The 25,559-nt window shown below is 40.1% G+C and overlaps 32 non-coding genes across 32 annotated transcripts; all 32 read left to right on the top strand.

Annotated features, from left to right (window-relative positions):
• Positions 1 to 4,709: 4,709 nt before the first annotated feature.
• Positions 4,710 to 4,783, top strand: trnat-agu (transfer RNA threonine (anticodon AGU)). The gene has a single exon. It is a non-coding gene; the product is annotated as a tRNA-Thr (tRNA).
• Positions 4,784 to 5,067: 284 nt separating this feature from the next.
• trnah-gug (transfer RNA histidin (anticodon GUG)) lies at positions 5,068 to 5,139 on the top strand. The gene has a single exon. It is a non-coding gene; the product is annotated as a tRNA-His (tRNA).
• An 859-nt stretch (positions 5,140 to 5,998) lies between these two features.
• Positions 5,999 to 6,072, top strand: trnat-agu (transfer RNA threonine (anticodon AGU)). The gene has a single exon. It is a non-coding gene; the product is annotated as a tRNA-Thr (tRNA).
• A 284-nt stretch (positions 6,073 to 6,356) lies between these two features.
• On the top strand, positions 6,357 to 6,428 carry trnah-gug (transfer RNA histidin (anticodon GUG)). Its single transcript has one exon. It is a non-coding gene; the product is annotated as a tRNA-His (tRNA).
• Positions 6,429 to 7,288: 860 nt separating this feature from the next.
• On the top strand, positions 7,289 to 7,362 carry trnat-agu (transfer RNA threonine (anticodon AGU)). The gene has a single exon. It is a non-coding gene; the product is annotated as a tRNA-Thr (tRNA).
• Positions 7,363 to 7,646: 284 nt separating this feature from the next.
• Positions 7,647 to 7,718, top strand: trnah-gug (transfer RNA histidin (anticodon GUG)). The gene has a single exon. It is a non-coding gene; the product is annotated as a tRNA-His (tRNA).
• An 857-nt stretch (positions 7,719 to 8,575) lies between these two features.
• On the top strand, positions 8,576 to 8,649 carry trnat-agu (transfer RNA threonine (anticodon AGU)). The gene has a single exon. It is a non-coding gene; the product is annotated as a tRNA-Thr (tRNA).
• Positions 8,650 to 8,920: 271 nt separating this feature from the next.
• trnah-gug (transfer RNA histidin (anticodon GUG)) lies at positions 8,921 to 8,992 on the top strand. The gene has a single exon. It is a non-coding gene; the product is annotated as a tRNA-His (tRNA).
• Positions 8,993 to 9,850: 858 nt separating this feature from the next.
• trnat-agu (transfer RNA threonine (anticodon AGU)) lies at positions 9,851 to 9,924 on the top strand. The gene has a single exon. It is a non-coding gene; the product is annotated as a tRNA-Thr (tRNA).
• Positions 9,925 to 10,208: 284 nt separating this feature from the next.
• On the top strand, positions 10,209 to 10,280 carry trnah-gug (transfer RNA histidin (anticodon GUG)). The gene has a single exon. It is a non-coding gene; the product is annotated as a tRNA-His (tRNA).
• Positions 10,281 to 11,135: 855 nt separating this feature from the next.
• Positions 11,136 to 11,209, top strand: trnat-agu (transfer RNA threonine (anticodon AGU)). The gene has a single exon. It is a non-coding gene; the product is annotated as a tRNA-Thr (tRNA).
• Positions 11,210 to 11,493: 284 nt separating this feature from the next.
• On the top strand, positions 11,494 to 11,565 carry trnah-gug (transfer RNA histidin (anticodon GUG)). Its single transcript has one exon. It is a non-coding gene; the product is annotated as a tRNA-His (tRNA).
• Positions 11,566 to 12,423: 858 nt separating this feature from the next.
• trnat-agu (transfer RNA threonine (anticodon AGU)) lies at positions 12,424 to 12,497 on the top strand. The gene has a single exon. It is a non-coding gene; the product is annotated as a tRNA-Thr (tRNA).
• Positions 12,498 to 12,780: 283 nt separating this feature from the next.
• trnah-gug (transfer RNA histidin (anticodon GUG)) lies at positions 12,781 to 12,852 on the top strand. Its single transcript has one exon. It is a non-coding gene; the product is annotated as a tRNA-His (tRNA).
• Positions 12,853 to 13,715: 863 nt separating this feature from the next.
• On the top strand, positions 13,716 to 13,789 carry trnat-agu (transfer RNA threonine (anticodon AGU)). Its single transcript has one exon. It is a non-coding gene; the product is annotated as a tRNA-Thr (tRNA).
• Positions 13,790 to 14,071: 282 nt separating this feature from the next.
• On the top strand, positions 14,072 to 14,143 carry trnah-gug (transfer RNA histidin (anticodon GUG)). Its single transcript has one exon. It is a non-coding gene; the product is annotated as a tRNA-His (tRNA).
• Positions 14,144 to 15,001: 858 nt separating this feature from the next.
• Positions 15,002 to 15,075, top strand: trnat-cgu (transfer RNA threonine (anticodon CGU)). Its single transcript has one exon. It is a non-coding gene; the product is annotated as a tRNA-Thr (tRNA).
• A 284-nt stretch (positions 15,076 to 15,359) lies between these two features.
• On the top strand, positions 15,360 to 15,431 carry trnah-gug (transfer RNA histidin (anticodon GUG)). Its single transcript has one exon. It is a non-coding gene; the product is annotated as a tRNA-His (tRNA).
• Positions 15,432 to 16,286: 855 nt separating this feature from the next.
• On the top strand, positions 16,287 to 16,360 carry trnat-agu (transfer RNA threonine (anticodon AGU)). The gene has a single exon. It is a non-coding gene; the product is annotated as a tRNA-Thr (tRNA).
• A 282-nt stretch (positions 16,361 to 16,642) lies between these two features.
• Positions 16,643 to 16,714, top strand: trnah-gug (transfer RNA histidin (anticodon GUG)). Its single transcript has one exon. It is a non-coding gene; the product is annotated as a tRNA-His (tRNA).
• An 856-nt stretch (positions 16,715 to 17,570) lies between these two features.
• On the top strand, positions 17,571 to 17,644 carry trnat-agu (transfer RNA threonine (anticodon AGU)). The gene has a single exon. It is a non-coding gene; the product is annotated as a tRNA-Thr (tRNA).
• A 1,206-nt stretch (positions 17,645 to 18,850) lies between these two features.
• On the top strand, positions 18,851 to 18,924 carry trnat-agu (transfer RNA threonine (anticodon AGU)). The gene has a single exon. It is a non-coding gene; the product is annotated as a tRNA-Thr (tRNA).
• Positions 18,925 to 19,207: 283 nt separating this feature from the next.
• On the top strand, positions 19,208 to 19,279 carry trnah-gug (transfer RNA histidin (anticodon GUG)). Its single transcript has one exon. It is a non-coding gene; the product is annotated as a tRNA-His (tRNA).
• An 862-nt stretch (positions 19,280 to 20,141) lies between these two features.
• trnat-agu (transfer RNA threonine (anticodon AGU)) lies at positions 20,142 to 20,215 on the top strand. Its single transcript has one exon. It is a non-coding gene; the product is annotated as a tRNA-Thr (tRNA).
• Positions 20,216 to 20,496: 281 nt separating this feature from the next.
• On the top strand, positions 20,497 to 20,568 carry trnah-gug (transfer RNA histidin (anticodon GUG)). Its single transcript has one exon. It is a non-coding gene; the product is annotated as a tRNA-His (tRNA).
• An 858-nt stretch (positions 20,569 to 21,426) lies between these two features.
• trnat-agu (transfer RNA threonine (anticodon AGU)) lies at positions 21,427 to 21,500 on the top strand. The gene has a single exon. It is a non-coding gene; the product is annotated as a tRNA-Thr (tRNA).
• A 283-nt stretch (positions 21,501 to 21,783) lies between these two features.
• Positions 21,784 to 21,855, top strand: trnah-gug (transfer RNA histidin (anticodon GUG)). The gene has a single exon. It is a non-coding gene; the product is annotated as a tRNA-His (tRNA).
• Positions 21,856 to 22,711: 856 nt separating this feature from the next.
• On the top strand, positions 22,712 to 22,785 carry trnat-agu (transfer RNA threonine (anticodon AGU)). Its single transcript has one exon. It is a non-coding gene; the product is annotated as a tRNA-Thr (tRNA).
• A 283-nt stretch (positions 22,786 to 23,068) lies between these two features.
• Positions 23,069 to 23,140, top strand: trnah-gug (transfer RNA histidin (anticodon GUG)). The gene has a single exon. It is a non-coding gene; the product is annotated as a tRNA-His (tRNA).
• Positions 23,141 to 23,998: 858 nt separating this feature from the next.
• On the top strand, positions 23,999 to 24,072 carry trnat-agu (transfer RNA threonine (anticodon AGU)). The gene has a single exon. It is a non-coding gene; the product is annotated as a tRNA-Thr (tRNA).
• A 284-nt stretch (positions 24,073 to 24,356) lies between these two features.
• Positions 24,357 to 24,428, top strand: trnah-gug (transfer RNA histidin (anticodon GUG)). Its single transcript has one exon. It is a non-coding gene; the product is annotated as a tRNA-His (tRNA).
• Positions 24,429 to 25,284: 856 nt separating this feature from the next.
• On the top strand, positions 25,285 to 25,358 carry trnat-agu (transfer RNA threonine (anticodon AGU)). The gene has a single exon. It is a non-coding gene; the product is annotated as a tRNA-Thr (tRNA).
• Positions 25,359 to 25,559: the final 201 nt, after the last annotated feature.

Here is a 25,559-nt window from a genome sequence, read left to right as displayed (position 1 = left end):
ATTGTTACATCACCAACATATTATGACATATTGTTACATCATCATGACATATTGTTACATCACCAACATGACATATTGTTACATTGACATCACCAACATGACATATTGTTACATCACCAACATGACATATTGTTACATCACCAACATGACATATTGTTACATCACCAACATGACATATTGTTACATCACCAACATGACATATTGTTACATCACCAACATTACATATTGTTACATCACCAACATGACATATTGTTACATCACCAACATGACATATTGTTACATCACCAACATGACATATTGTTACATCACCAACATGACATATTGTTACATCACCAACATGACATATTGTTACATCACCAACATGACATATTGTTACATCACCAACATGACATATTGTTACATCACCAACATTACATATTGTTACATCACCAACATTTCATGAACAAAGATCTATATGGGCGCTAACATGGCGGCCGTTCTAGAACCTGGCCTAACTCTCTATATCAGAGTTTCTTCAGGTTATTCAGCTTTTCGAATCAAGTGAGAAATGTACTGTCCTCGATCGACCCAAATTAAGAGTTAACTCTCACATGCTCAAGGCCCACTTTGGGTTACAACCCATAGTTTAAGAAACCCTGTTGCTAGTCAAATCGAAGGTGTCCGTATCAATTCCAATATTAGGATTATTAATTTTTTTCTAAAAATAAATTCTGGAAAGAGATATAGGTTAAATAAATAAGATTCTGTTTCGATTCAAAATATGTGTGGTTTTTCCCACTCACAAAATATAATGTACCTACACTGTGAGCGCTGTGGCTTAGCTGGTTGAAGTACCTGTCTTGAAAACAGGAGCTCCTGAGTTTGAATCTCATTGGGGGAGAAGGTTAGAGGGGTGGGATCTCTGGCTTTCTCATCCAATGGGTTTTGAGAAGGAGGCGAGGAGGACTACTTTTAAGTGAGCTAGCTAACAAGCTAACTTTGACATTCAGCCAGAGTGTTCCCCTGTGGATTGTCCACATCACTGTATTATTGAGTACCCCAATATCTCCCCCTAATGCTCAAGTTCAGGTAGCTCGCTGTGATAGTATAGAGGTTAGTACTCTGTCTTGTGGCTGCAGCAGATTCAAGTCCTGATCATGGCATTGCATTACACAATGTCATGGCCAAAAGGCTGTATTCTGAACTAGTTCAAACTTACTGTGCAAGCTAAATAACTAGGCAACCCTGCCAAATTCCCCCAGATCATAGTAGCTGCCCCTGACCTCTCCCTCATGGGTGCACGATTTGGTTTTTACCCTTGCACTACACAGCTGATTCAAATAATCAAAGCTTGATAATTTGTCGGTTATTTGAATCAAATGTTTAGTGCTAGGGCAAAAATCTAAATGTGTGCCTCCTGAGGGGCGCAGTGATCCAAGGCACTGCGTAGCAGTGTTGTGGTGTCACTACAGCCTGTGGTTCGATCCCAGTATTGACCGGGAGCCCCATAGGGTGTTGCACAATTGGCCCAGGGGAGTGTTTGGCTGGTTGGGCCTTACGTGGCTCATTGCACTCTAGAGACTCCTTGTGGTGGGTCGGGTGCCTGCAGGCTGTTGTCAGTTGAATGTTGTTTCTTGTGACACATTGGTGCAGCTGGCCTCTGGGTTGAGTGGTTGGTTAGAAGCGTGGTGGGTCATGTTTCGGGACCTTTGCCTCTCCTGAGCCTGTTGGGGAGTTGCAGCGATGAGACAAGATCATAATCATGGAATTGGGGAGAAAAAGGGGATAAAAAATATAATAGGTTCACCCGGGGAGAAGAAGGAGTTTTGAGAAGGAGGGAAGGAGAGAGGAAAGTGAACGTGAGGAGTAATGCAATTGAGATTCTCTCAATGTCACGACAAAAGGGCTCTTTTCGAATGAATTAAAATTCACTAACTGTGTAAATCTAAACTGTAAATCTAACTACAAACTGTGACATTAGCTGAATTGGCTAACAACTCAAGCATTTAGCCAGCTTGTACATGTCACAGTGCCAGTTTGAGTAGCCCAGTATCTCATCTCTACAATCAAGCTCTGGTAGCTCGCATAGTATATGATCGTATAGTGTTTAGTACTCTGCAACCCCGTATTTAAATCCGAGTCACAGCATTGTGATGTCCTGGCAAATGGGCTGTATTTTGAGGTTAAAACATTCTGTTTAATCTAACTGGTAAGGCTAACATGCTAACATGCTAACATGCTGACTCGACCAGGCGTTCGCATGCGCCATCGCGCGCATGTTGATTTTGCCCATCCAGATCAGACGCGATCAGGACAACCGATTTAGCTAGCTAAATTGCCACAAATGTTTAATCTCTTTTCAACCTCTCCCCAAATTAATATTGTTGGTTCTGAGTTTTGTTTTGATATTTCAACCTCCGTGTCCTGATTGCGTCTGGTGTGGATGGACAAAATCAACATGCGGGCGATGGCGTACACGGACGCACGCATGTGCCTGTTCTAGTAACTGTAAATTAACTAACAAATGAGACAACCCTGCTATTGGACACAGTCCTTCAGCTCATAGTAGGTTAATACATTTGATTAATTTGCTTAGTCCAGAGGTTCTTAAACTTTCAGGATATTTTCTTTTGCTGGACAAAGATATGGGTTAAATAAATAAGATTCGGTTTCAATAAAAATATGTGTTGCTTTTCAGACCCGCAATCAATAATGTATTAACGGTTAATAGGACATCCTGAGTTCGAATCTCAGCAGTGGGTCTGAACTGGTTTTGCCTCGGGACCTAAATTGAACCAGGTTGTCTCAGTTGTGACCAAACATTTGCGAAAAATAATCCCCCAAATACCATCTAGAAAATATGTTGTATTCTATATTGATAGTACATGTAGCATTAATATGAAAATTGAACAACATTCCCGACTATTTCATTTTCAATAATACAATTCTCTTGAGGAATAACTTTTTTGAGAGCACTCACTGTTTTGAGAGCACAAAAACGACCTAATAGCCCTACACTGAGTATACCGAATAATTTCTTAATATTTAGTTACACCCAGGGGCTTATCTGTTTTGCATGTTAGTTTGGAATTAATATGTGTCACATATCAGTTTGCAAACAATGTAAAAAAAATATGAGTTAATAAAGCCTGCATAAAAACATGGTATCTTTTTTGTTTTCATGATTAAGGCAGCTCCAAAATGCAGGTTTTTCAGTCTAGCTCAGTGCTTCCGGTGGTGGTGGAGCAAGCCATCAGAAAATACGGAGCGTTGCGCCGTCATTGGCACAATGTTCTGTCACTCATGGGAACACAACGTCACCATCAAGTCTAAGGGTAGAGCTAGAAAGTTCTAGCCCCTTTGGTGCTGCTATAGAGTTACATTAGAAGTGCCCATCCCCGAAGGCTCAAGGTCATTGACCACTAATTAAATTATGTCAAATCACGTTATATGTACAGTAGCTTTGATTGGAGTGATCATGTCAACATCATACATTCAAAATCGTAGCTAGCAGTCATCATCATGAATCAAGTTGGCAATCTACTGGCAAATCCTTTTTAATCCTGAAGATAAATTATAGATGAAAGGCATTGGTTCGCATCGGCCATTGGACATGAACATTACACAACAATTTGGAAATCGTAAATTCAACAATGAGTGGTATGGAAGGAATCAGTGACAGTGGCTAACTGCAAGCATTGCAAAGCAATCACTAGCCTGCTATTCAGTGGTGTGGCTGTGTGGTCACAAATCTGGGATTAATTTCCAATTTTAAAATGATAAACATTCAGCATTGGCCATGCTGTCAATGAAGCATGATTTGTGCTGCGCTCAAAACAACTGTTCGCTTGGAACTGTGAAAACTTGACTTCAGTGAGTTCCATACACGTTTTTTTTTTACGAGTTAAGACTTACTATGCTGTTTCAGACGTTTTTACAATTTTTAAGCTCGAGAGCCAAATGAGAAATGCAGTGTCCTCGAACGACCAACATTATGAAGAAATAGTGTATGATTCTGAATGTTTACTCATATCTCGTGACCCACCGTGACCCACCACATGTTAATAACCGCTTTGGCTCCCAAATCATAGTTTAAGAATCCATGTCAGAGGTTCTTGAGTTTATTCATCTCGAGACCCAAATGAAAAATGTACTGTCCTCGAATGACCATAATTAAGAAGAAATAGTATGTGATTACAATTGATTACTGATATCTCGCTACCCACCTCTCACCAGTGTTGCCAACTTAGCGACTTTGTCGCTATATTTAGTGAGTATTCAGAAAAAAGACAAGAATCGACAGAAGAAAGTTCAATTTTAGTTCTAAACATACTTAGGGTGTTTTTACTCACTTTTGTCTCTCCCGCGACGTTATTCCTCTCTCCTACAGCGTCAATCACAATTACATCCACTTGGCCAATTATGAAAATTATGTGATGACGTCATTTAGCGACTTCTAGCTACTTTTAGGACCACCAATAGCTACTTTCCTTCGTGAGGATTTGGCAACACTACCTCTCACATGCTCAGGCCCACTTTGCGTCCCGAAACGTAGCTTAAGAAACCCTGTTGCTAGACAATTGAAGTTGTCTGTATTGTTTCCAATATTAGTAAAAGACATCTCTTTTGTGATGCGATTTTGCTACACAGAGATGTGGGTTAAATTAATGAGACTGGTTTGATTCAAATAGGTGTGGGTGTTCACATCTGCAACATATATGACTTTTATGGGTGCTGTGGCTTAGTTGGTTAAAGTGCCTGTCTAGTAAACAGGAGATCCTGAGTTCAAATCTCAGCAGTACCTTTATATTGTTCACATTGGTGGAGAAGGTCAGAGGGGAGGGCACTCAGGTTTTCTCACCAATGGGTTTAGAGAATTAGAGATGACGTGAGGAGGATGCAATTGAGATATTCCAATGTCACGGAAAAAGGGCACTTTTCGAATGAGAAAAAACCTACCGACTGTGTAAAGCTCCACTGTTTCTTCAGTTTATTCATTATCGAGACCAAAATGAAAAGAGTTTAGCCAGCTTGTGCACATCACTTTCACAGCCTATGTAGGCTTTACAAAGCCAGCTCTTGAAGCCAGCCGTGATCGTATAGTGGTTAGTACTCTGCGTTGTGGTCGCAGCAACCCCGGTTCGAATCCGGGTCACGGCACTGCAATGTAATTTTAGAAGTTTTTTTTTAACGAGTTAAGACTTACTATGCTGTTTCAGACGTTTTTACAATTTTTAAGCTCGAGAGCCAAATGAGAAATGCAGTGTCCTCGAACGAACAACATTATGAAGAAATAGTGTATGATTCTGAATGTTTACTCATATCTCGTGACCCACCTATGACATGTTAATAACCGCTTTGGGTCCCAAATCATAGTTTAAGAATCCATGTCAGAGGTTCTTGAGTTTATTCATCTCGAGACCCAAATGAAAAATGTACTGTCCTCGAATGACCATAATTAAGAAGAAATAGTATGTGATTACAATTGATTACTGATATCTCGCTACCCACCTCTCACCAGTGTTGCCAACTTAGCGACTTTGTCACTATATTTAGTGAGTATTCAGAAAAAAGACAAGAATCGACAGAAGAAAGTTCAATTTTAGTTCTAAACATACTTAGGGTGTTTTTTACTCACTTTTGTCTCTCCCGCGACGTTATTCCTCTCTCCTACAGCGTCAATCACAATTACATCCACTTGGCCAATTATGAAAATTATGTGATGACGTCATTTAGCGACTTCTAGCTACTTTTAGGACCACCAATAGCTACTTTCCTTCGTGAGGATTTGGCAACACTACTCTCTCTCACATGCTCAGGCCCACTTTGCGTCCCGAAACGTAGCTTAAGAAACCCTGTTGCTAGACAATTGAAGTTGTCTGTATTGTTTCCAATATTAGTAAAAGACATCTCTTTTGTGATGCGATTTTGCTACACAGAGATGTGGGTTAAATTAATGAGACTGGTTTGATTCAAATAGGTGTGGGTGTTCACATCTGCAACATATATGACTTTTATGGGTGCTGTGGCTTAGTTGGTTAAAGTGCCTGTCTAGTAAACAGGAGATCCTGAGTTCAAATCTCAGCAGTACCTTTATATTGTTCACATTGGTGGAGAAGGTCAGAGGGGAGGGCACTCAGGTTTTCTCACCAATGGGTTTAGAGAATTAGAGATGACGTGAGGAGGATGCAATTGAGATATTCCAATGTCACGGAAAAAGGGCACTTTTCGAATGAGAAAAAACCTACCGACTGTGTAAAGCTCCACTGTTTCTTCAGTTTATTCATTATCGAGACCAAAATGAAAAGAGTTTAGCCAGCTTGTGCACATCACTTTCACAGCCTATGTAGGCTTTACAAAGCCAGCTCTTGAAGCCAGCCGTGATCGTATAGTGGTTAGTACTCTGCGTTGTGGTCGCAGCAACCCCGGTTCGAATCCGGGTCACGGCACTGCAATGTAATTTTAGAAGTTTTTTTTTTTTAACGAGTTAAGACTTACTATGCTGTTTCAGACGTTTTTACAATTTTTAAGCTCGAGAGCCAAATGAGAAATGCAGTGTCCTCGAACGAACAACATTATGAAGAAATAGTGTATGATTCTGAATGTTTACTCATATCTCGTGACCCACCTATGACATGTTAATAACCGCTTTGGGTCCCAAATCATAGTTTAAGAATCCATGTCAGAGGTTCTTGAGTTTATTCATCTCGAGACCCAAATGAAAAATGTACTGTCCTCGAATGACCATAATTAAGAAGAAATAGTATGTGATTACAATTGATTACTGATATCTCGCTACCCACCTCTCACCAGTGTTGCCAACTTAGCGACTTTGTCACTATATTTAGTGAGTATTCAGAAAAAAGACAAGAATCGACAGAAGAAAGTTCAATTTTAGTTCTAAACATACTTAGGGTGTTTTTTACTCACTTTTTGTCTCTCCCGCGACGTTATTCCTCTCTCCTACAGCGTCAATCACAATTACATCCACTTGGCCAATTATGAAAATTATGTGATGACGTCATTTAGCGACTTCTAGCTACTTTTAGGACCACCAATAGCTACTTTCCTTCGTGAGGATTTGGCAACACTACCTCTCACATGCTCAGGCCCACTTTGCGTCCCGAAACGTAGCTTAAGAAACCCTGTTGCTAGACAATTGAAGTTGTCTGTATTGTTTCCAATATTAGTAAAAGACATCTCTTTTGTGATGCGATTTTGCTACACAGAGATGTGGGTTAAATTAATGAGACTGGTTTGATTCAAATAGGTGTGGGTGTTCACATCTGCAACATATATGACTTTTATGGGTGCTGTGGCTTAGTTGGTTAAAGTGCCTGTCTAGTAAACAGGAGATCCTGAGTTCAAATCTCAGCAGTACCTTTATATTGTTCACATTGGTGGAGAAGGTCAGAGGGGAGGGCACTCAGGTTTTCTCACCAATGGGTTTAGAGAATTAGAGATGACGTGAGGAGGATGCAATTGAGATATTCCAATGTCACGGAAAAAGGGCACTTTTCGAATGAGAAAAAACCTACCGACTGTGTAAAGCTCCACTGTTTCTTCAGTTTATTCATTATCGAGACCAAAATGAAAAGAGTTTAGCCAGCTTGTGCACATCACTTTCACAGCCTATGTAGGCTTTACAAAGCCAGCTCTTGAAGCCAGCCGTGATCGTATAGTGGTTAGTACTCTGCGTTGTGGTCGCAGCAACCCCGGTTCGAATCCGGGTCACGGCACTGCAATGTAATTTTAGAAGTTTTTTTTTTTAACGAGTTAAGACTTACTATGCTGTTTCAGACGTTTTTACAATTTTTAAGCTCGAGAGCCAAATGAGAAATGCAGTGTCCTCGAACGAACAACATTATGAAGAAATAGTGTATGATTCTGAATGTTTACTCATATCTCGTGACCCACCTATGACATGTTAATAACCGCTTTGGGTCCCAAATCATAGTTTAAGAATCCATGTCAGAGGTTCTTGAGTTTATTCATCTCGAGACCCAAATGAAAAATGTACTGTCCTCGAATGACCATAATTAAGAAGAAATAGTATGTGATTACAATTGATTACTGATATCTCGCTACCCACCTCTCACCAGTGTTGCCAACTTAGCGACTTTGTCACTATATTTAGTGAGTATTCAGAAAAAAGACAAGAATCGACAGAAGAAAGTTCAATTTTAGTTCTAAACATACTTAGGGTTTTTTACTCACTTTTTGTCTCTCCCGCGACGTTATTCCTCTCTCCTACAGCGTCAATCACAATTACATCCACTTGGCCAATTATGAAAATTATGTGATGACGTCATTTAGCGACTTCTAGCTACTTTTAGGACCACCAATAGCTACTTTCCTTCGTGAGGATTTGGCAACACTACCTCTCACATGCTCAGGCCCACTTTGCGTCCCGAAACGTAGCTTAAGAAACCCTGTTGCTAGACAATTGAAGTTGTCTGTATTGTTTCCAATATTAGTAAAAGACATCTCTTTTGTGATGCGATTTTGCTACACAGAGATGTGGGTTAAATTAATGAGACTGGTTTGATTCAAATAGGTGTGGGTGTTCACATCTGCAACATATATGACTTTTATGGGTGCTGTGGCTTAGTTGGTTAAAGTGCCTGTCTAGTAAACAGGAGATCCTGAGTTCAAATCTCAGCAGTACCTTTATATTGTTCACATTGGTGGAGAAGGTCAGAGGGGAGGGCACTCAGGTTTTCTCACCAATGGGTTTAGAGAATTAGAGATGACGTGAGGAGGATGCAATTGAGATATTCCAATGTCACGGAAAAAGGGCACTTTTCGAATGAGAAAAAACCTACCGACTGTGTAAAGCTCCACTGTTTCTTCAGTTTATTCATTATCGAGACCAAAATGAAAAGAGTTTAGCCAGCTTGTGCACATCACTTTCACAGCCTATGTAGGCTTTACAAAGCCAGCCGTGATCGTATAGTGGTTAGTACTCTGCGTTGTGGTCGCAGCAACCCCGGTTCGAATCCGGGTCACGGCACTGCAATGTAATTTTAGAAGTTTTTTTTTTAACGAGTTAAGACTTACTATGCTGTTTCAGACGTTTTTACAATTTTTAAGCTCGAGAGCCAAATGAGAAATGCAGTGTCCTCGAACGAACAACATTATGAAGAAATAGTGTATGATTCTGAATGTTTACTCATATCTCGTGACCCACCTATGACATGTTAATAACCGCTTTGGGTCCCAAATCATAGTTTAAGAATCCATGTCAGAGGTTCTTGAGTTTATTCATCTCGAGACCCAAATGAAAAATGTACTGTCCTCGAATGACCATAATTAAGAAGAAATAGTATGTGATTACAATTGATTACTGATATCTCGCTACCCACCTCTCACCAGTGTTGCCAACTTAGCGACTTTGTCACTATATTTAGTGAGTATTCAGAAAAAAGACAAGAATCGACAGAAGAAAGTTCAATTTTAGTTCTAAACATACTTAGGGTGTTTTTTACTCACTTTTTGTCTCTCCCGCGACGTTATTCCTCTCTCCTACAGCGTCAATCACAATTACATCCACTTGGCCAATTATGAAAATTATGTGATGACGTCATTTAGCGACTTCTAGCTACTTTTAGGACCACCAATAGCTACTTTCCTTCGTGAGGATTTGGCAACACTACCTCTCACATGCTCAGGCCCACTTTGCGTCCCGAAACGTAGCTTAAGAAACCCTGTTGCTAGACAATTGAAGTTGTCTGTATTGTTTCCAATATTAGTAAAAGACATCTCTTTTGTGATGCGATTTTGCTACACAGAGATGTGGGTTAAATTAATGAGACTGGTTTGATTCAAATAGGTGTGGGTGTTCACATCTGCAACATATATGACTTTTATGGGTGCTGTGGCTTAGTTGGTTAAAGTGCCTGTCTAGTAAACAGGAGATCCTGAGTTCAAATCTCAGCAGTACCTTTATATTGTTCACATTGGTGGAGAAGGTCAGAGGGGAGGGCACTCAGGTTTTCTCACCAATGGGTTTAGAGAATTAGAGATGACGTGAGGAGGATGCAATTGAGATATTCCAATGTCACGGAAAAAGGGCACTTTTCGAATGAGAAAAAACCTACCGACTGTGTAAAGCTCCACTGTTTCTTCAGTTTATTCATTATCGAGACCAAAATGAAAAGAGTTTAGCCAGCTTGTGCACATCACTTTCACAGCCTATGTAGGCTTTACAAAGCCAGCTCTTGAAGCCAGCCGTGATCGTATAGTGGTTAGTACTCTGCGTTGTGGTCGCAGCAACCCCGGTTCGAATCCGGGTCACGGCACTGCAATGTAATTTTAGAAGTTTTTTTTTAACGAGTTAAGACTTACTATGCTGTTTCAGACGTTTTTACAATTTTTAAGCTCGAGAGCCAAATGAGAAATGCAGTGTCCTCGAACGAACAACATTATGAAGAAATAGTGTATGATTCTGAATGTTTACTCATATCTCGTGACCCACCTATGACATGTTAATAACCGCTTTGGGTCCCAAATCATAGTTTAAGAATCCATGTCAGAGGTTCTTGAGTTTATTCATCTCGAGACCCAAATGAAAAATGTACTGTCCTCGAATGACCATAATTAAGAAGAAATAGTATGTGATTACAATTGATTACTGATATCTCGCTACCCACCTCTCACCAGTGTTGCCAACTTAGCGACTTTGTCACTATATTTAGTGAGTATTCAGAAAAAAGACAAGAATCGACAGAAGAAAGTTCAATTTTAGTTCTAAACATACTTAGGGTGTTTTTTACTCACTTTTTGTCTCTCCCGCGACGTTATTCCTCTCCTACAGCGTCAATCACAATTACATCCACTTGGCCAATTATGAAAATTATGTGATGACGTCATTTAGCGACTTCTAGCTACTTTTAGGACCACCAATAGCTACTTTCCTTCGTGAGGATTTGGCAACACTACCTCTCACATGCTCAGGCCCACTTTGCGTCCCGAAACGTAGCTTAAGAAACCCTGTTGCTAGACAATTGAAGTTGTCTGTATTGTTTCCAATATTAGTAAAAGACATCTCTTTTGTGATGCGATTTTGCTACACAGAGATGTGGGTTAAATTAATGAGACTGGTTTGATTCAAATAGGTGTGGGTGTTCACATCTGCAACATATATGACTTTTATGGGTGCTGTGGCTTAGTTGGTTAAAGTGCCTGTCTAGTAAACAGGAGATCCTGAGTTCAAATCTCAGCAGTACCTTTTTATTGTTCACATTGGTGGAGAAGGTCAGAGGGGAGGGCACTCAGGTTTTCTCACCAATGGGTTTAGAGAATTAGAGATGACGTGAGGAGGATGCAATTGAGATATTCCAATGTCACGGAAAAAGGGCACTTTTCGAATGAGAAAAAACCTACCGACTGTGTAAAGCTCCACTGTTTCTTCAGTTTATTCATTATCGAGACCAAAATGAAAAGAGTTTAGCCAGCTTGTGCACATCACTTTCACAGCCTATGTAGGCTTTACAAAGCCAGCTCTTGAAGCCAGCTGTGATCGTATAGTGGTTAGTACTCTGCGTTGTGGTCGCAGCAACCCCGGTTCGAATCCGGGTCACGGCACTGCAATGTAATTTTAGAAGTTTTTTTTTTAACGAGTTAAGACTTACTATGCTGTTTCAGACGTTTTTACAATTTTTAAGCTCGAGAGCCAAATGAGAAATGCAGTGTCCTCGAACGACCAACATTATGAAGAAATAGTGTATGATTCTGAATGTTTACTCATATCTCGTGACCCACCTATGACATGTTAATAACCGCTTTGGGTCCCAAATCATAGTTTAAGAATCCATGTCAGAGGTTCTTGAGTTTATTCATCTCGAGACCCAAATGAAAAATGTACTGTCCTCGAATGACCATAATTAAGAAGAAATAGTATGTGATTACAATTGATTACTGATATCTCGCTACCCACCTCTCACCAGTGTTGCCAACTTAGCGACTTTGTCGCTATATTTAGTGAGTATTCAGGAAAAAGACAAGAATCGACAGAAGAAAGTTCAATTTTAGTTCTAAACATACTTAGGGTGTTTTTTACTCACTTTTTGTCTCTCCCGCGACGTTATTCCTCTCTCCTACAGCGTCAATCACAATTACATCCACTTGGCCAATTATGAAAATTATGTGATGACGTCATTTAGCGACTTCTAGCTACTTTTAGGACCACCAATAGCTACTTTCCTTCGTGAGGATTTGGCAACACTACCTCTCACATGCTCAGGCCCACTTTGCGTCCCGAAACGTAGCTTAAGAAACCCTGTTGCTAGACAATTGAAGTTGTCTGTATTGTTTCCAATATTAGTAAAAGACATCTCTTTTGTGATGCGATTTTGCTACACAGAGATGTGGGTTAAATTAATGAGACTGGTTTGATTCAAATAGGTGTGGGTGTTCACATCTGCAACATATATGACTTTTATGGGTGCTGTGGCTTAGTTGGTTAAAGTGCCTGTCTAGTAAACAGGAGATCCTGAGTTCAAATCTCAGCAGTACCTTTTATTGTTCACATTGGTGGAGAAGGTCAGAGGGGAGGGCACTCAGGTTTTCTCACCAATGGGTTTAGAGAATTAGAGATGACGTGAGGAGGATGCAATTGAGATATTCCAATGTCACGGAAAAAGGGCACTTTTCGAATGAGAAAAAACCTACCGACTGTGTAAAGCTCCACTGTTTCTTCAGTTTATTCATTATCGAGACCAAAATGAAAAGAGTTTAGCCAGCTTGTGCACATCACTTTCACAGCCTATGTAGGCTTTACAAAGCCAGCTCTTGAAGCCAGCTGTGATCGTATAGTGGTTAGTACTCTGCGTTGTGGTCGCAGCAACCCCGGTTCGAATCCGGGTCACGGCACTGCAATGTAATTTTAGAAGTTTTTTTTTTTTTTTTTAACGAGTTAAGACTTACTATGCTGTTTCAGACGTTTTTACAATTTTTAAGCTCGAGAGCCAAATGAGAAATGCAGTGTCCTCGAACGACCAACATTATGAAGAAATAGTGTATGATTCTGAATGTTTACTCATATCTCGTGACCCACCTATGACATGTTAATAACCGCTTTGGGTCCCAAATCATAGTTTAAGAATCCATGTCAGAGGTTCTTGAGTTTATTCATCTCGAGACCCAAATGAAAAATGTACTGTCCTCGAATGACCATAATTAAGAAGAAATAGTATGTGATTACAATTGATTACTGATATCTCGCTACCCACCTCTCACCAGTGTTGCCAACTTAGCGACTTTGTCACTATATTTAGTGAGTATTCAGAAAAAAGACAAGAATCGACAGAAGAAAGTTCAATTTTAGTTCTAAACATACTTAGGGTGTTTTTACTCACTTTTGTCTCTCCCGCGACGTTATTCCTCTCTCCTACAGCGTCAATCACAATTACATCCACTTGGCCAATTATGAAAATTATGTGATGACGTCATTTAGCGACTTCTAGCTACTTTTAGGACCACCAATAGCTACTTTCCTTCGTGAGGATTTGGCAACACTACCTCTCACATGCTCAGGCCCACTTTGCGTCCCGAAACGTAGCTTAAGAAACCCTGTTGCTAGACAATTGAAGTTGTCTGTATTGTTTCCAATATTAGTAAAAGACATCTCTTTTGTGATGCGATTTTGCTACACAGAGATGTGGGTTAAATTAATGAGACTGGTTTGATTCAAATAGGTGTGGGTGTTCACATCTGCAACATATATGACTTTTATGGGTGCTGTGGCTTAGTTGGTTAAAGTGCCTGTCTAGTAAACAGGAGATCCTGAGTTCAAATCTCAGCAGTACCTTTTATTGTTCACATTGGTGGAGAAGGTCAGAGGGGAGGGCACTCAGGTTTTCTCACCAATGGGTTTAGAGAATTAGAGATGACGTGAGGAGGATGCAATTGAGATATTCCAATGTCACGGAAAAAGGGCACTTTTCGAATGAGAAAAACCTACCGACTGTGTAAAGCTCCACTGTTTCTTCAGTTTATTCATTATCGAGACCAAAATGAAAAGAGTTTAGCCAGCTTGTGCACATCACTTTCACAGCCTATGTAGGCTTTACAAAGCCAGCTCTTGAAGCCAGCCGTGATCGTATAGTGGTTAGTACTCTGCGTTGTGGTCGCAGCAACCCCGGTTCGAATCCGGGTCACGGCACTGCAATGTAATTTTAGAAGGTTTTTTTTTAACGAGTTAAGACTTACTATGCTGTTTCAGACGTTTTTACAATTTTTAAGCTCGAGAGCCAAATGAGAAATGCAGTGTCCTCGAACGACCAACATTATGAAGAAATAGTGTATGATTCTGAATGTTTACTCATATCTCGTGACCCACCTATGACATGTTAATAACCGCTTTGGGTCCCAAATCATAGTTTAAGAATCCATGTCAGAGGTTCTTGAGTTTATTCATCTCGAGACCCAAATGAAAAATGTACTGTCCTCGAATGACCATAATTAAGAAGAAATAGTATGTGATTACAATTGATTACTGATATCTCGCTACCCACCTCTCACCAGTGTTGCCAACTTAGCGACTTTGTCACTATATTTAGTGAGTATTCAGAAAAAAGACAAGAATCGACAGAAGAAAGTTCAATTTTAGTTCTAAACATACTTAGGGTGTTTTTTACTCACTTTTTGTCTCTCCCGCGACGTTATTCCTCTCTCCTACAGCGTCAATCACAATTACATCCACTTGGCCAATTATGAAAATTATGTGATGACGTCATTTAGCGACTTCTAGCTACTTTTAGGACCACCAATAGCTACTTTCCTTCGTGAGGATTTGGCAACACTACCTCTCACATGCTCAGGCCCACTTTGCGTCCCGAAACGTAGCTTAAGAAACCCTGTTGCTAGACAATTGAAGTTGTCTGTATTGTTTCCAATATTAGTAAAAGACATCTCTTTTGTGATGCGATTTTGCTACACAGAGATGTGGGTTAAATTAATGAGACTGGTTTGATTCAAATAGGTGTGGGTGTTCACATCTGCAACATATATGACTTTTATGGGTGCTGTGGCTTAGTTGGTTAAAGTGCCTGTCTCGTAAACAGGAGATCCTGAGTTCAAATCTCAGCAGTACCTTTTTATTGTTCACATTGGTGGAGAAGGTCAGAGGGGAGGGCACTCAGGTTTTCTCACCAATGGGTTTAGAGAATTAGAGATGACGTGAGGAGGATGCAATTGAGATATTCCAATGTCACGGAAAAAGGGCACTTTTCGAATGAGAAAAAACCTACCGACTGTGTAAAGCTCCACTGTTTCTTCAGTTTATTCATTATCGAGACCAAAATGAAAAGAGTTTAGCCAGCTTGTGCACATCACTTTCACAGCCTATGTAGGCGTTACAAAGCCAGCTCTTGAAGCCAGCTGTGATCGTATAGTGGTTAGTACTCTGCGTTGTGGTCGCAGCAACCCCGGTTCGAATCCGGGTCACGGCACTGCAATGTAATTTTAGAAGGTTTTTTTTAACGAGTTAAGACTTACTATGCTGTTTCAGACGTTTTTACAATTTTTAAGCTCGAGAGCCAAATGAGAAATGCAGTGTCCTCGAACGACCAACATTATGAAGAAATAGTGTATGATTCTGAATGTTTACTCATATCTCGTGACCCACCTATGACATGTTAATAACCGCTTTGGGTCCCAAATCATAGTTTAAGAATCCATGTCAGAGGTTCTTGAGTTTATTCATCTCGAGACCCAAATGAAAAATGTACTGTCCTCGAATGACCATAATTAAGAAGAAATAGTATGTGATTACAATTGATTACTGATATCTCGCTACCCACCTCTCACCAGTGTTGCCAACTTAGCGACTTTGTCACTATATTTAGTGAGTATTCAGAAAAAAGACAAGAATCGACAGAAGAAAGTTCAATTTTAGTTCTAAACATACTTAGGGTGTTTTTACTCACTTTTGTCTCTCCCGCGACGTTATTCCTCTCTCCTACAGCGTCAATCACAATTACATCCACTTGGCCAATTATGAAAATTATGTGATGACGTCATTTAGCGACTTCTAGCTACTTTTAGGACCACCAATAGCTACTTTCCTTCGTGAGGATTTGGCAACACTACCTCTCACATGCTCAGGCCCACTTTGCGTCCCGAAACGTAGCTTAAGAAACCCTGTTGCTAGACAATTGAAGTTGTCTGTATTGTTTCCAATATTAGTAAAAGACATCTCTTTTGTGATGCGATTTTGCTACACAGAGATGTGGGTTAAATTAATGAGACTGGTTTGATTCAAATAGGTGTGGGTGTTCACATCTGCAACATATATGACTTTTATGGGTGCTGTGGCTTAGTTGGTTAAAGTGCCTGTCTAGTAAACAGGAGATCCTGAGTTCAAATCTCAGCAGTACCTTTTATTGTTCACATTGGTGGAGAAGGTCAGAGGGGAGTGCACTCAGGTTTTCTCACCAATGGGTTTAGAGAATTAGAGATGACGTGAGGAGGATGCAATTGAGATATTCCAATGTCACGGAAAAAGGGCACTTTTCGAATGAGAAAAACCTACCGACTGTGTAAAGCTCCACTGTTTCTTCAGTTTATTCATTATCGAGACCAAAATGAAAAGAGTTTAGCCAGCTTGTGCACATCACTTTCACAGCCTATGTAGGCTTTACAAAGCCAGCTCTTGAAGCCAGCTGTGATCGTATAGTGGTTAGTACTCTGCGTTGTGGTCGCAGCAACCCCGGTTCGAATCCGGGTCACGGCACTGCAATGTAATTTTAGAAGGTTTTTTTAACGAGTTAAGACTTACTATGCTGTTTCAGACGTTTTTACAATTTTTAAGCTCGAGAGCCAAATGAGAAATGCAGTGTCCTCGAACGACCAACATTATGAAGAAATAGTGTATGATTCTGAATGTTTACTCATATCTCGTGACCCACCTATGACATGTTAATAACCGCTTTGGGTCCCAAATCATAGTTTAAGAATCCATGTCAGAGGTTCTTGAGTTTATTCATCTCGAGACCCAAATGAAAAATGTACTGTCCTCGAATGACCATAATTAAGAAGAAATAGTATGTGATTACAATTGATTACTGATATCTCGCTACCCACCTCTCACCAGTGTTGCCAACTTAGCGACTTTGTCACTATATTTAGTGAGTATTCAGAAAAAAGACAAGAATCGACAGAAGAAAGTTCAATTTTAGTTCTAAACATACTTAGGGTGTTTTTTACTCACTTTTTGTCTCTCCCGCGACGTTATTCCTCTCTCCTACAGCGTCAATCACAATTACATCCACTTGGCCAATTATGAAAATTATGTGATGACGTCATTTAGCGACTTCTAGCTACTTTTAGGACCACCAATAGCTACTTTCCTTCGTGAGGATTTGGCAACACTACCTCTCACATGCTCAGGCCCACTTTGCGTCCCGAAACGTAGCTTAAGAAACCCTGTTGCTAGACAATTGAAGTTGTCTGTATTGTTTCCAATATTAGTAAAAGACATCTCTTTTGTGATGCGATTTTGCTACACAGAGATGTGGGTTAAATTAATGAGACTGGTTTGATTCAAATAGGTGTGGGTGTTCACATCTGCAACATATATGACTTTTATGGGTGCTGTGGCTTAGTTGGTTAAAGTGCCTGTCTAGTAAACAGGAGATCCTGAGTTCAAATCTCAGCAGTACCTTTTATTGTTCACATTGGTGGAGAAGGTCAGAGGGGAGGGCACTCAGGTTTTCTCACCAATGGGTTTAGAGAATTAGAGATGACGTGAGGAGGATGCAATTGAGATATTCCAATGTCACGGAAAAAGGGCACTTTTCGAATGAGAAAAAACCTACCGACTGTGTAAAGCTCCACTGTTTCTTCAGTTTATTCATTATCGAGACCAAAATGAAAAGAGTTTAGCCAGCTTGTGCACATCACTTTCACAGCCTATGTAGGCTTTACAAAGCCAGCTCTTGAAGCCAGCTGTGATCGTATAGTGGTTAGTACTCTGCGTTGTGGTCGCAGCAACCCGGTTCGAATCCGGGTCACGGCACTGCAATGTAATTTTAGAAGGTTTTTTTAACGAGTTAAGACTTACTATGCTGTTTCAGACGTTTTTACAATTTTTAAGCTCGAGAGCCAAATGAGAAATGCAGTGTCCTCGAACGACCAACATTATGAAGAAATAGTGTATGATTCTGAATGTTTACTCATATCTCGTGACCCACCTATGACATGTTAATAACCGCTTTGGGTCCCAAATCATAGTTTAAGAATCCATGTCAGAGGTTCTTGAGTTTATTCATCTCGAGACCCAAATGAAAAATGTACTGTCCTCGAATGACCATAATTAAGAAGAAATAGTATGTGATTACAATTGATTACTGATATCTCGCTACCCACCTCTCACCAGTGTTGCCAACTTAGCGACTTTGTCACTATATTTAGTGAGTATTCAGAAAAAAGACAAGAATCGACAGAAGAAAGTTCAATTTTAGTTCTAAACATACTTAGGGTGTTTTTTACTCACTTTTTGTCTCTCGACGTTATTCCTCTCTCCTACAGCGTCAATCACAATTACATCCACTTGGCCAATTATGAAAATTATGTGATGACGTCATTTAGCGACTTCTAGCTACTTTTAGGACCACCAATAGCTACTTTCCTTCGTGAGGATTTGGCAACACTACCTCTCACATGCTCAGGCCCACTTTGCGTCCCGAAACGTAGCTTAAGAAACCCTGTTGCTAGACAATTGAAGTTGTCTGTATTGTTTCCAATATTAGTAAAAGACATCTCTTTTGTGATGCGATTTTGCTACACAGAGATGTGGGTTAAATTAATGAGACTGGTTTGATTCAAATAGGTGTGGGTGTTCACATCTGCAACATATATGACTTTTATGGGTGCTGTGGCTTAGTTGGTTAAAGTGCCTGTCTAGTAAACAGGAGATCCTGAGTTCAAATCTCAGCAGTACCTTTTTATTGTTCACATTGGTGGAGAAGGTCAGAGGGGAGGGCACTCAGGTTTTCTCACCAATGGGTTTAGAGAATTAGAGATGACGTGAGGAGGATGCAATTGAGATATTCCAATGTCACGGAAAAAGGGCACTTTTCGAATGAGAAAAACCTACCGACTGTGTAAAGCTCCACTGTTTCTTCAGATTAGTCATTATCGAGACCAAAATGAAAAGAGTTTAGCTAGCTTGTGCACATCCCTTTCACAGCCTATGTAGGCTTTACAAAGCCAGCTCTTGAAGCCAGCTGTGATCGTATAGTGGTTAGTACTCTGCGTTGTGGTCGCAGCAACCCCGGTTCGAATCCGGGTCACGGCACTGCAAATGTAATTTTAGAAGTTTTTTTTTTTTTAACGAGTTAAGACTTACTATGCTGTTTCAGACGTTTTTACAATTTTTAAGCTCGAGAGCCAAATGAGAAATGCAGTGTCCTCGAACGACCAACATTATGAAGAAATAGTGTATGATTCTGAATGTTTACTCATATCTCGTGACCCACCTATGACATGTTAATAACCGCTTTGGGTCCCAAATCATAGTTTAAGAATCCATGTCAGAGGTTCTTGAGTTTATTCATCTCGAGACCCAAATGAAAAATGTACTGTCCTCGAATGACCATAATTAAGAAGAAATAGTATGTGATTACAATTGATTACTGATATCTCGCTACCCACCTCTCACCAGTGTTGCCAACTTAGCGACTTTGTCACTATATTTAGTGAGTATTCAGAAAAAAGACAAGAATCGACAGAAGAAAGTTCAATTTTAGTTCTAAACATACTTAGGGTGTTTTTTACTCACTTTTTGTCTCTCCCGCGACGTTATTCCTCACTCCTACAGCGTCAATCACAATTACATCCACTTGGCCAATTATGAAAATTATGTGATGACGTCATTTAGCGACTTCTAGCTACTTTTAGGACCACCAATAGCTACTTTCCTTCGTGAGGATTTGGCAACACTACCTCTCACATGCTCAGGCCCACTTTGCGTCCCGAAACGTAGCTTAAGAAACCCTGTTGCTAGACAATTGAAGTTGTCTGTATTGTTTCCAATATTAGTAAAAGACATCTCTTTTGTGATGCGATTTTGCTACACAGAGATGTGGGTTAAATTAATGAGACTGGTTTGATTCAAATAGGTGTGGGTGTTCACATCTGCAACATATATGACTTTTATGGGTGCTGTGGCTTAGTTGGTTAAAGTGCCTGTCTAGTAAACAGGAGATCCTGAGTTCAAATCTCAGCAGTACCTTTTATTGTTCACATTGGTGGAGAAGGTCAGAGGGGAGGGCACTCAGGTTTTCTCACCAATGGGTTTAGAGAATTAGAGATGACGTGAGGAGGATGCAATTGAGATATTCCAATGTCACGGAAAAGGGCACTTTTCGAATGAGAAAAACCTACCGACTGTGTAAAGCTCCACTGTTTCTTCAGTTTATTCATTATCGAGACCAAAATGAAAAGAGTTTAGCCAGCTTGTGCACATCACTTTCACAGCCTATGTAGGCTTTACAAAGCCAGCTCTTGAAGCCAGCTGTGATCGTATAGTGGTTAGTACTCTGCGTTGTGGTCGCAGCAACCCTGGTTCGAATCCGGGTCACGGCACTGCAATGTAATTTTAGAAGGTTTTTTTTTTAACGAGTTAAGACTTACTATGCTGTTTCAGACGTTTTTACAATTTTTAAGCTCGAGAGCCAAATGAGAAATGCAGTGTCCTCGAACGACCAACATTATGAAGAAATAGTGTATGATTCTGAATGTTTACTCATATCTCGTGACCCACCTATGACATGTTAATAACCGCTTTGGGTCCCAAATCATAGTTTAAGAATCCATGTCAGAGGTTCTTGAGTTTATTCATCTCGAGACCCAAATGAAAAATGTACTGTCCTCGAATGACCATAATTAAGAAGAAATAGTATGTGATTACAATTGATTACTGATATCTCGCTACCCACCTCTCACCAGTGTTGCCAACTTAGCGACTTTGTCACTATATTTAGTGAGTATTCAGAAAAAGACAAGAATCGACAGAAGAAAGTTCAATTTTAGTTCTAAACATACTTAGGGTGTTTTTTACTCACTTTTTGTCTCTCCCGCGACGTTATTCCTCTCTCCTACAGCGTCAATCACAATTACATCCACTTGGCCAATTATGAAAATTATGTGATGACGTCATTTAGCGACTTCTAGCTACTTTTAGGACCACCAATAGCTACTTTCCTTCGTGAGGATTTGGCAACACTACCTCTCACATGCTCAGGCCCACTTTGCGTCCCGAAACGTAGCTTAAGAAACCCTGTTGCTAGACAATTGAAGTTGTCTGTATTGTTTCCAATATTAGTAAAAGACATCTCTTTTGTGATGCGATTTTGCTACACAGAGATGTGGGTTAAATTAATGAGACTGGTTTGATTCAAATAGGTGTGGGTGTTCACATCTGCAACATATATGACTTTTATGGGTGCTGTGGCTTAGTTGGTTAAAGTGCCTGTCTAGTAAACAGGAGATCCTGAGTTCAAATCTCAGCAGTACCTTTTTATTGTTCACATTGGTGGAGAAGGTCAGAGGGGAGGGCACTCAGGTTTTCTCACCAATGGGTTTAGAGAATTAGAGATGACGTGAGGAGGATGCAATTGAGATATTCCAATGTCACGAAAAAGGGCACTTTTCGAATGAGAAAAAACCTACCGACTGTGTAAAGCTCCACTGTTTCTTCAGTTTATTCATTATCGAGACCAAAATGAAAAGAGTTTAGCCAGCTTGTGCACATCACTTTCACAGCCTATGTAGGCTTTACAAAGCCAGCTCTTGAAGCCAGCCGTGATCGTATAGTGGTTAGTACTCTGCGTTGTGGTCGCAGCAACCCCGGTTCGAATCCGGGTCACGGCACTGCAATGTAATTTTAGATTTTTTTTTTAACGAGTTAAGACTTACTATGCTGTTTCAGACGTTTTTACAATTTTTAAGCTCGAGAGCCAAATGAGAAATGCAGTGTCCTCGAACGACCAACATTATGAAGAAATAGTGTATGATTCTGAATGTTTACTCATATCTCGTGACCCACCTATGACATGTTAATAACCGCTTTGGGTCCCAAATCATAGTTTAAGAATCCATGTCAGAGGTTCTTGAGTTTATTCATCTCGAGACCCAAATGAAAAATGTACTGTCCTCGAATGACCATAATTAAGAAGAAATAGTATGTGATTACAATTGATTACTGATATCTCGCTACCCACCTCTCACCAGTGTTGCCAACTTAGCGACTTTGTCACTATATTTAGTGAGTATTCAGAAAAAAGACAAGAATCGACAGAAGAAAGTTCAATTTTAGTTCTAAACATACTTAGGGTGTTTTTTACTCACTTTTTGTCTCTCCCGCGACGTTATTCCTCTCTCCTACAGCGTCAATCACAATTACATCCACTTGGCCAATTATGAAAATTATGTGATGACGTCATTTAGCGACTTCTAGCTACTTTTAGGACCACCAATAGCTACTTTCCTTCGTGAGGATTTGGCAACACTACCTCTCACATGCTCAGGCCCACTTTGCGTCCCGAAACGTAGCTTAAGAAACCCTGTTGCTAGACAATTGAAGTTGTCTGTATTGTTTCCAATATTAGTAAAAGACATCTCTTTTGTGATGCGATTTTGCTACACAGAGATGTGGGTTAAATTAATGAGACTGGTTTGATTCAAATAGGTGTGGGTGTTCACATCTGCAACATATATGACTTTTATGGGTGCTGTGGCTTAGTTGGTTAAAGTGCCTGTCTAGTAAACAGGAGATCCTGAGTTCAAATCTCAGCAGTACCTTTTATTGTTCACATTGGTGGAGAAGGTCAGAGGGGAGGGCACTCAGGTTTTCTCACCAATGGGTTTAGAGAATTAGAGATGACGTGAGGAGGATGCAATTGAGATATTCCAATGTCACGGAAAAAGGGCACTTTTCGAATGAGAAAAAACCTACCGACTGTGTAAAGCTCCACCGTTTCTTCAGTATATTCATTATCGAGACCAAAATGAAAAGAGTTTAGCCAGCTTGTGCACATCACTTTCACAGCCTATGTAGGCTTTATAAAGCCAGCTCTTGAAGCCAGCTGTGATCGTATAGTGGTTAGTACTCTGCGTTGTGGTCGCAGCAACCCCGGTTCGAATCCGGGTCACAGCACTGCAATGTAATTTTAGAAGTTTTTTTTTTTAACGAGTTAAGACTTACTATGCTGTTTCAGACGTTTTTACAATTTTTAAGCTCGAGAGCCAAATGAGAAATGCAGTGTCCTCGAACGACCAACATTATGAAGAAATAGTGTATGATTCTGAATGTTTACTCATATCTCGTGACCCACCTATGACATGTTAATAACCGCTTTGGGTCCCAAATCATAGTTTAAGAATCCATGTCAGAGGTTCTTGAGTTTATTCATCTCGAGACCCAAATGAAAAATGTACTGTCCTCGAATGACCATAATTAAGAAGAAATAGTATGTGATTACAATTGATTACTGATATCTCGCTACCCACCTCTCACCAGTGTTGCCAACTTAGCGACTTTGTCACTATATTTAGTGAGTATTCAGAAAAAAGACAAGAATCGACAGAAGAAAGTTCAATTTTAGTTCTAAACATACTTAGGGTGTTTTTACTCACTTTTTGTCTCTCCCGCGACGTTATTCCTCTCTCCTACAGCGTCAATCACAATTACATCCACTTGGCCAATTATGAAAATTATGTGATGACGTCATTTAGCGACTTCTAGCTACTTTTAGGACCACCAATAGCTACTTTCCTTCGTGAGGATTTGGCAACACTACCTCTCACATGCTCAGGCCCACTTTGCGTCCCGAAACGTAGCTTAAGAAACCCTGTTGCTAGACAATTGAAGTTGTCTGTATTGTTTCCAATATTAGTAAAAGACATCTCTTTTGTGATGCGATTTTGCTACACAGAGATGTGGGTTAAATTAATGAGACTGGTTTGATTCAAATAGGTGTGGGTGTTCACATCTGCAACATATATGACTTTTATGGGTGCTGTGGCTTAGTTGGTTAAAGTGCCTGTCTAGTAAACAGGAGATCCTGAGTTCAAATCTCAGCAGTACCTTTTATTGTTCACATTGGTGGAGAAGGTCAGAGGGGAGGGCACTCAGGTTTTCTCACCAATGGGTTTAGAGAATTAGAGATGACGTGAGGAGGATGCAATTGAGATATTCCAATGTCACGGAAAAAGGGCACTTTTCGAATGAGAAAAAAACCTACCGACTGTGTAAAGCTCCACTGTTTCTTCAGTTTATTCATTATCGAGACCAAAATGAAAAGAGTTTAGCCAGCTTGTGCACATCACTTTCACAGCCTATGTAGGCTTTACAAAGCCAGCTCTTGAAGCCAGCTGTGATCGTATAGTGGTTAGTACTCTGCGTTGTGGTCGCAGCAACCCCGGTTCGAATCCGGGTCACGGCACTGCAATGTAATTTTAGAAGGTTTTTTTAACGAGTTAAGACTTACTATGCTGTTTCAGACGTTTTTACAATTTTTAAGCTCGAGAGCCAAATGAGAAATGCAGTGTCCTCGAACGACCAACATTATGAAGAAATAGTGTATGATTCTGAATGTTTACTCATATCTCGTGACCCACCTATGACATGTTAATAACCGCTTTGGGTCCCAAATCATAGTTTAAGAATCCATGTCAGAGGTTCTTGAGTTTATTCATCTCGAGACCCAAATGAAAAATGTACTGTCCTCGAATGACCATAATTAAGAAGAAATAGTATGTGATTACAATTGATTACTGATATCTCGCTACCCACCTCTCACCAGTGTTGCCAACTTAGCGACTTTGTCACTATATTTAGTGAGTATTCAGAAAAAAGACAAGAATCGACAGAAGAAAGTTCAATTTTAGTTCTAAACATACTTAGGGTGTTTTTTACTCACTTTTTGTCTCTCCCGCGACGTTATTCCTCTCTCCTACAGCGTCAATCACAATTACATCCACTTGGCCAATTATGAAAATTATGTGATGACGTCATTTAGCGACTTCTAGCTACTTTTAGGACCACCAATAGCTACTTTCCTTCGTGAGGATTTGGCAACACTACCTCTCACATGCTCAGGCCCACTTTGCGTCCCGAAACGTAGCTTAAGAAACCCTGTTGCTAGACAATTGAAGTTGTCTGTATTGTTTCCAATATTAGTAAAAGACATCTCTTTTGTGATGCGATTTTGCTACACAGAGATGTGGGTTAAATTAATGAGACTGGTTTGATTCAAATAGGTGTGGGTGTTCACATCTGCAACATATATGACTTTTATGGGTGCTGTGGCTTAGTTGGTTAAAGTGCCTGTCTAGTAAACAGGAGATCCTGAGTTCAAATCTCAGCAGTACCTTTTATTGTTCACATTGGTGGAGAAGGTCAGAGGGGAGGGCACTCAGGTTTTCTCACCAATGGGTTTAGAGAATTAGAGATGACGTGAGGAGGATGCAATTGAGATATTCCAATGTCACGGAAAAAGGGCACTTTTCGAATGAGAAAAAACCTACCGACTGTGTAAAGCTCCACTGTTTCTTCAGTTTGTTCATTATCGAGA

Source organism: Oncorhynchus keta, chromosome 27 (genome assembly GCF_023373465.1).
Source record: "Oncorhynchus keta strain PuntledgeMale-10-30-2019 chromosome 27, Oket_V2, whole genome shotgun sequence".
Lineage (NCBI taxonomy): Eukaryota > Metazoa > Chordata > Actinopteri > Salmoniformes > Salmonidae > Oncorhynchus > Oncorhynchus keta.
Note: the sequence above shows the minus strand (reverse complement) of the source record. Positions and strands in the feature narration are given on the sequence as shown.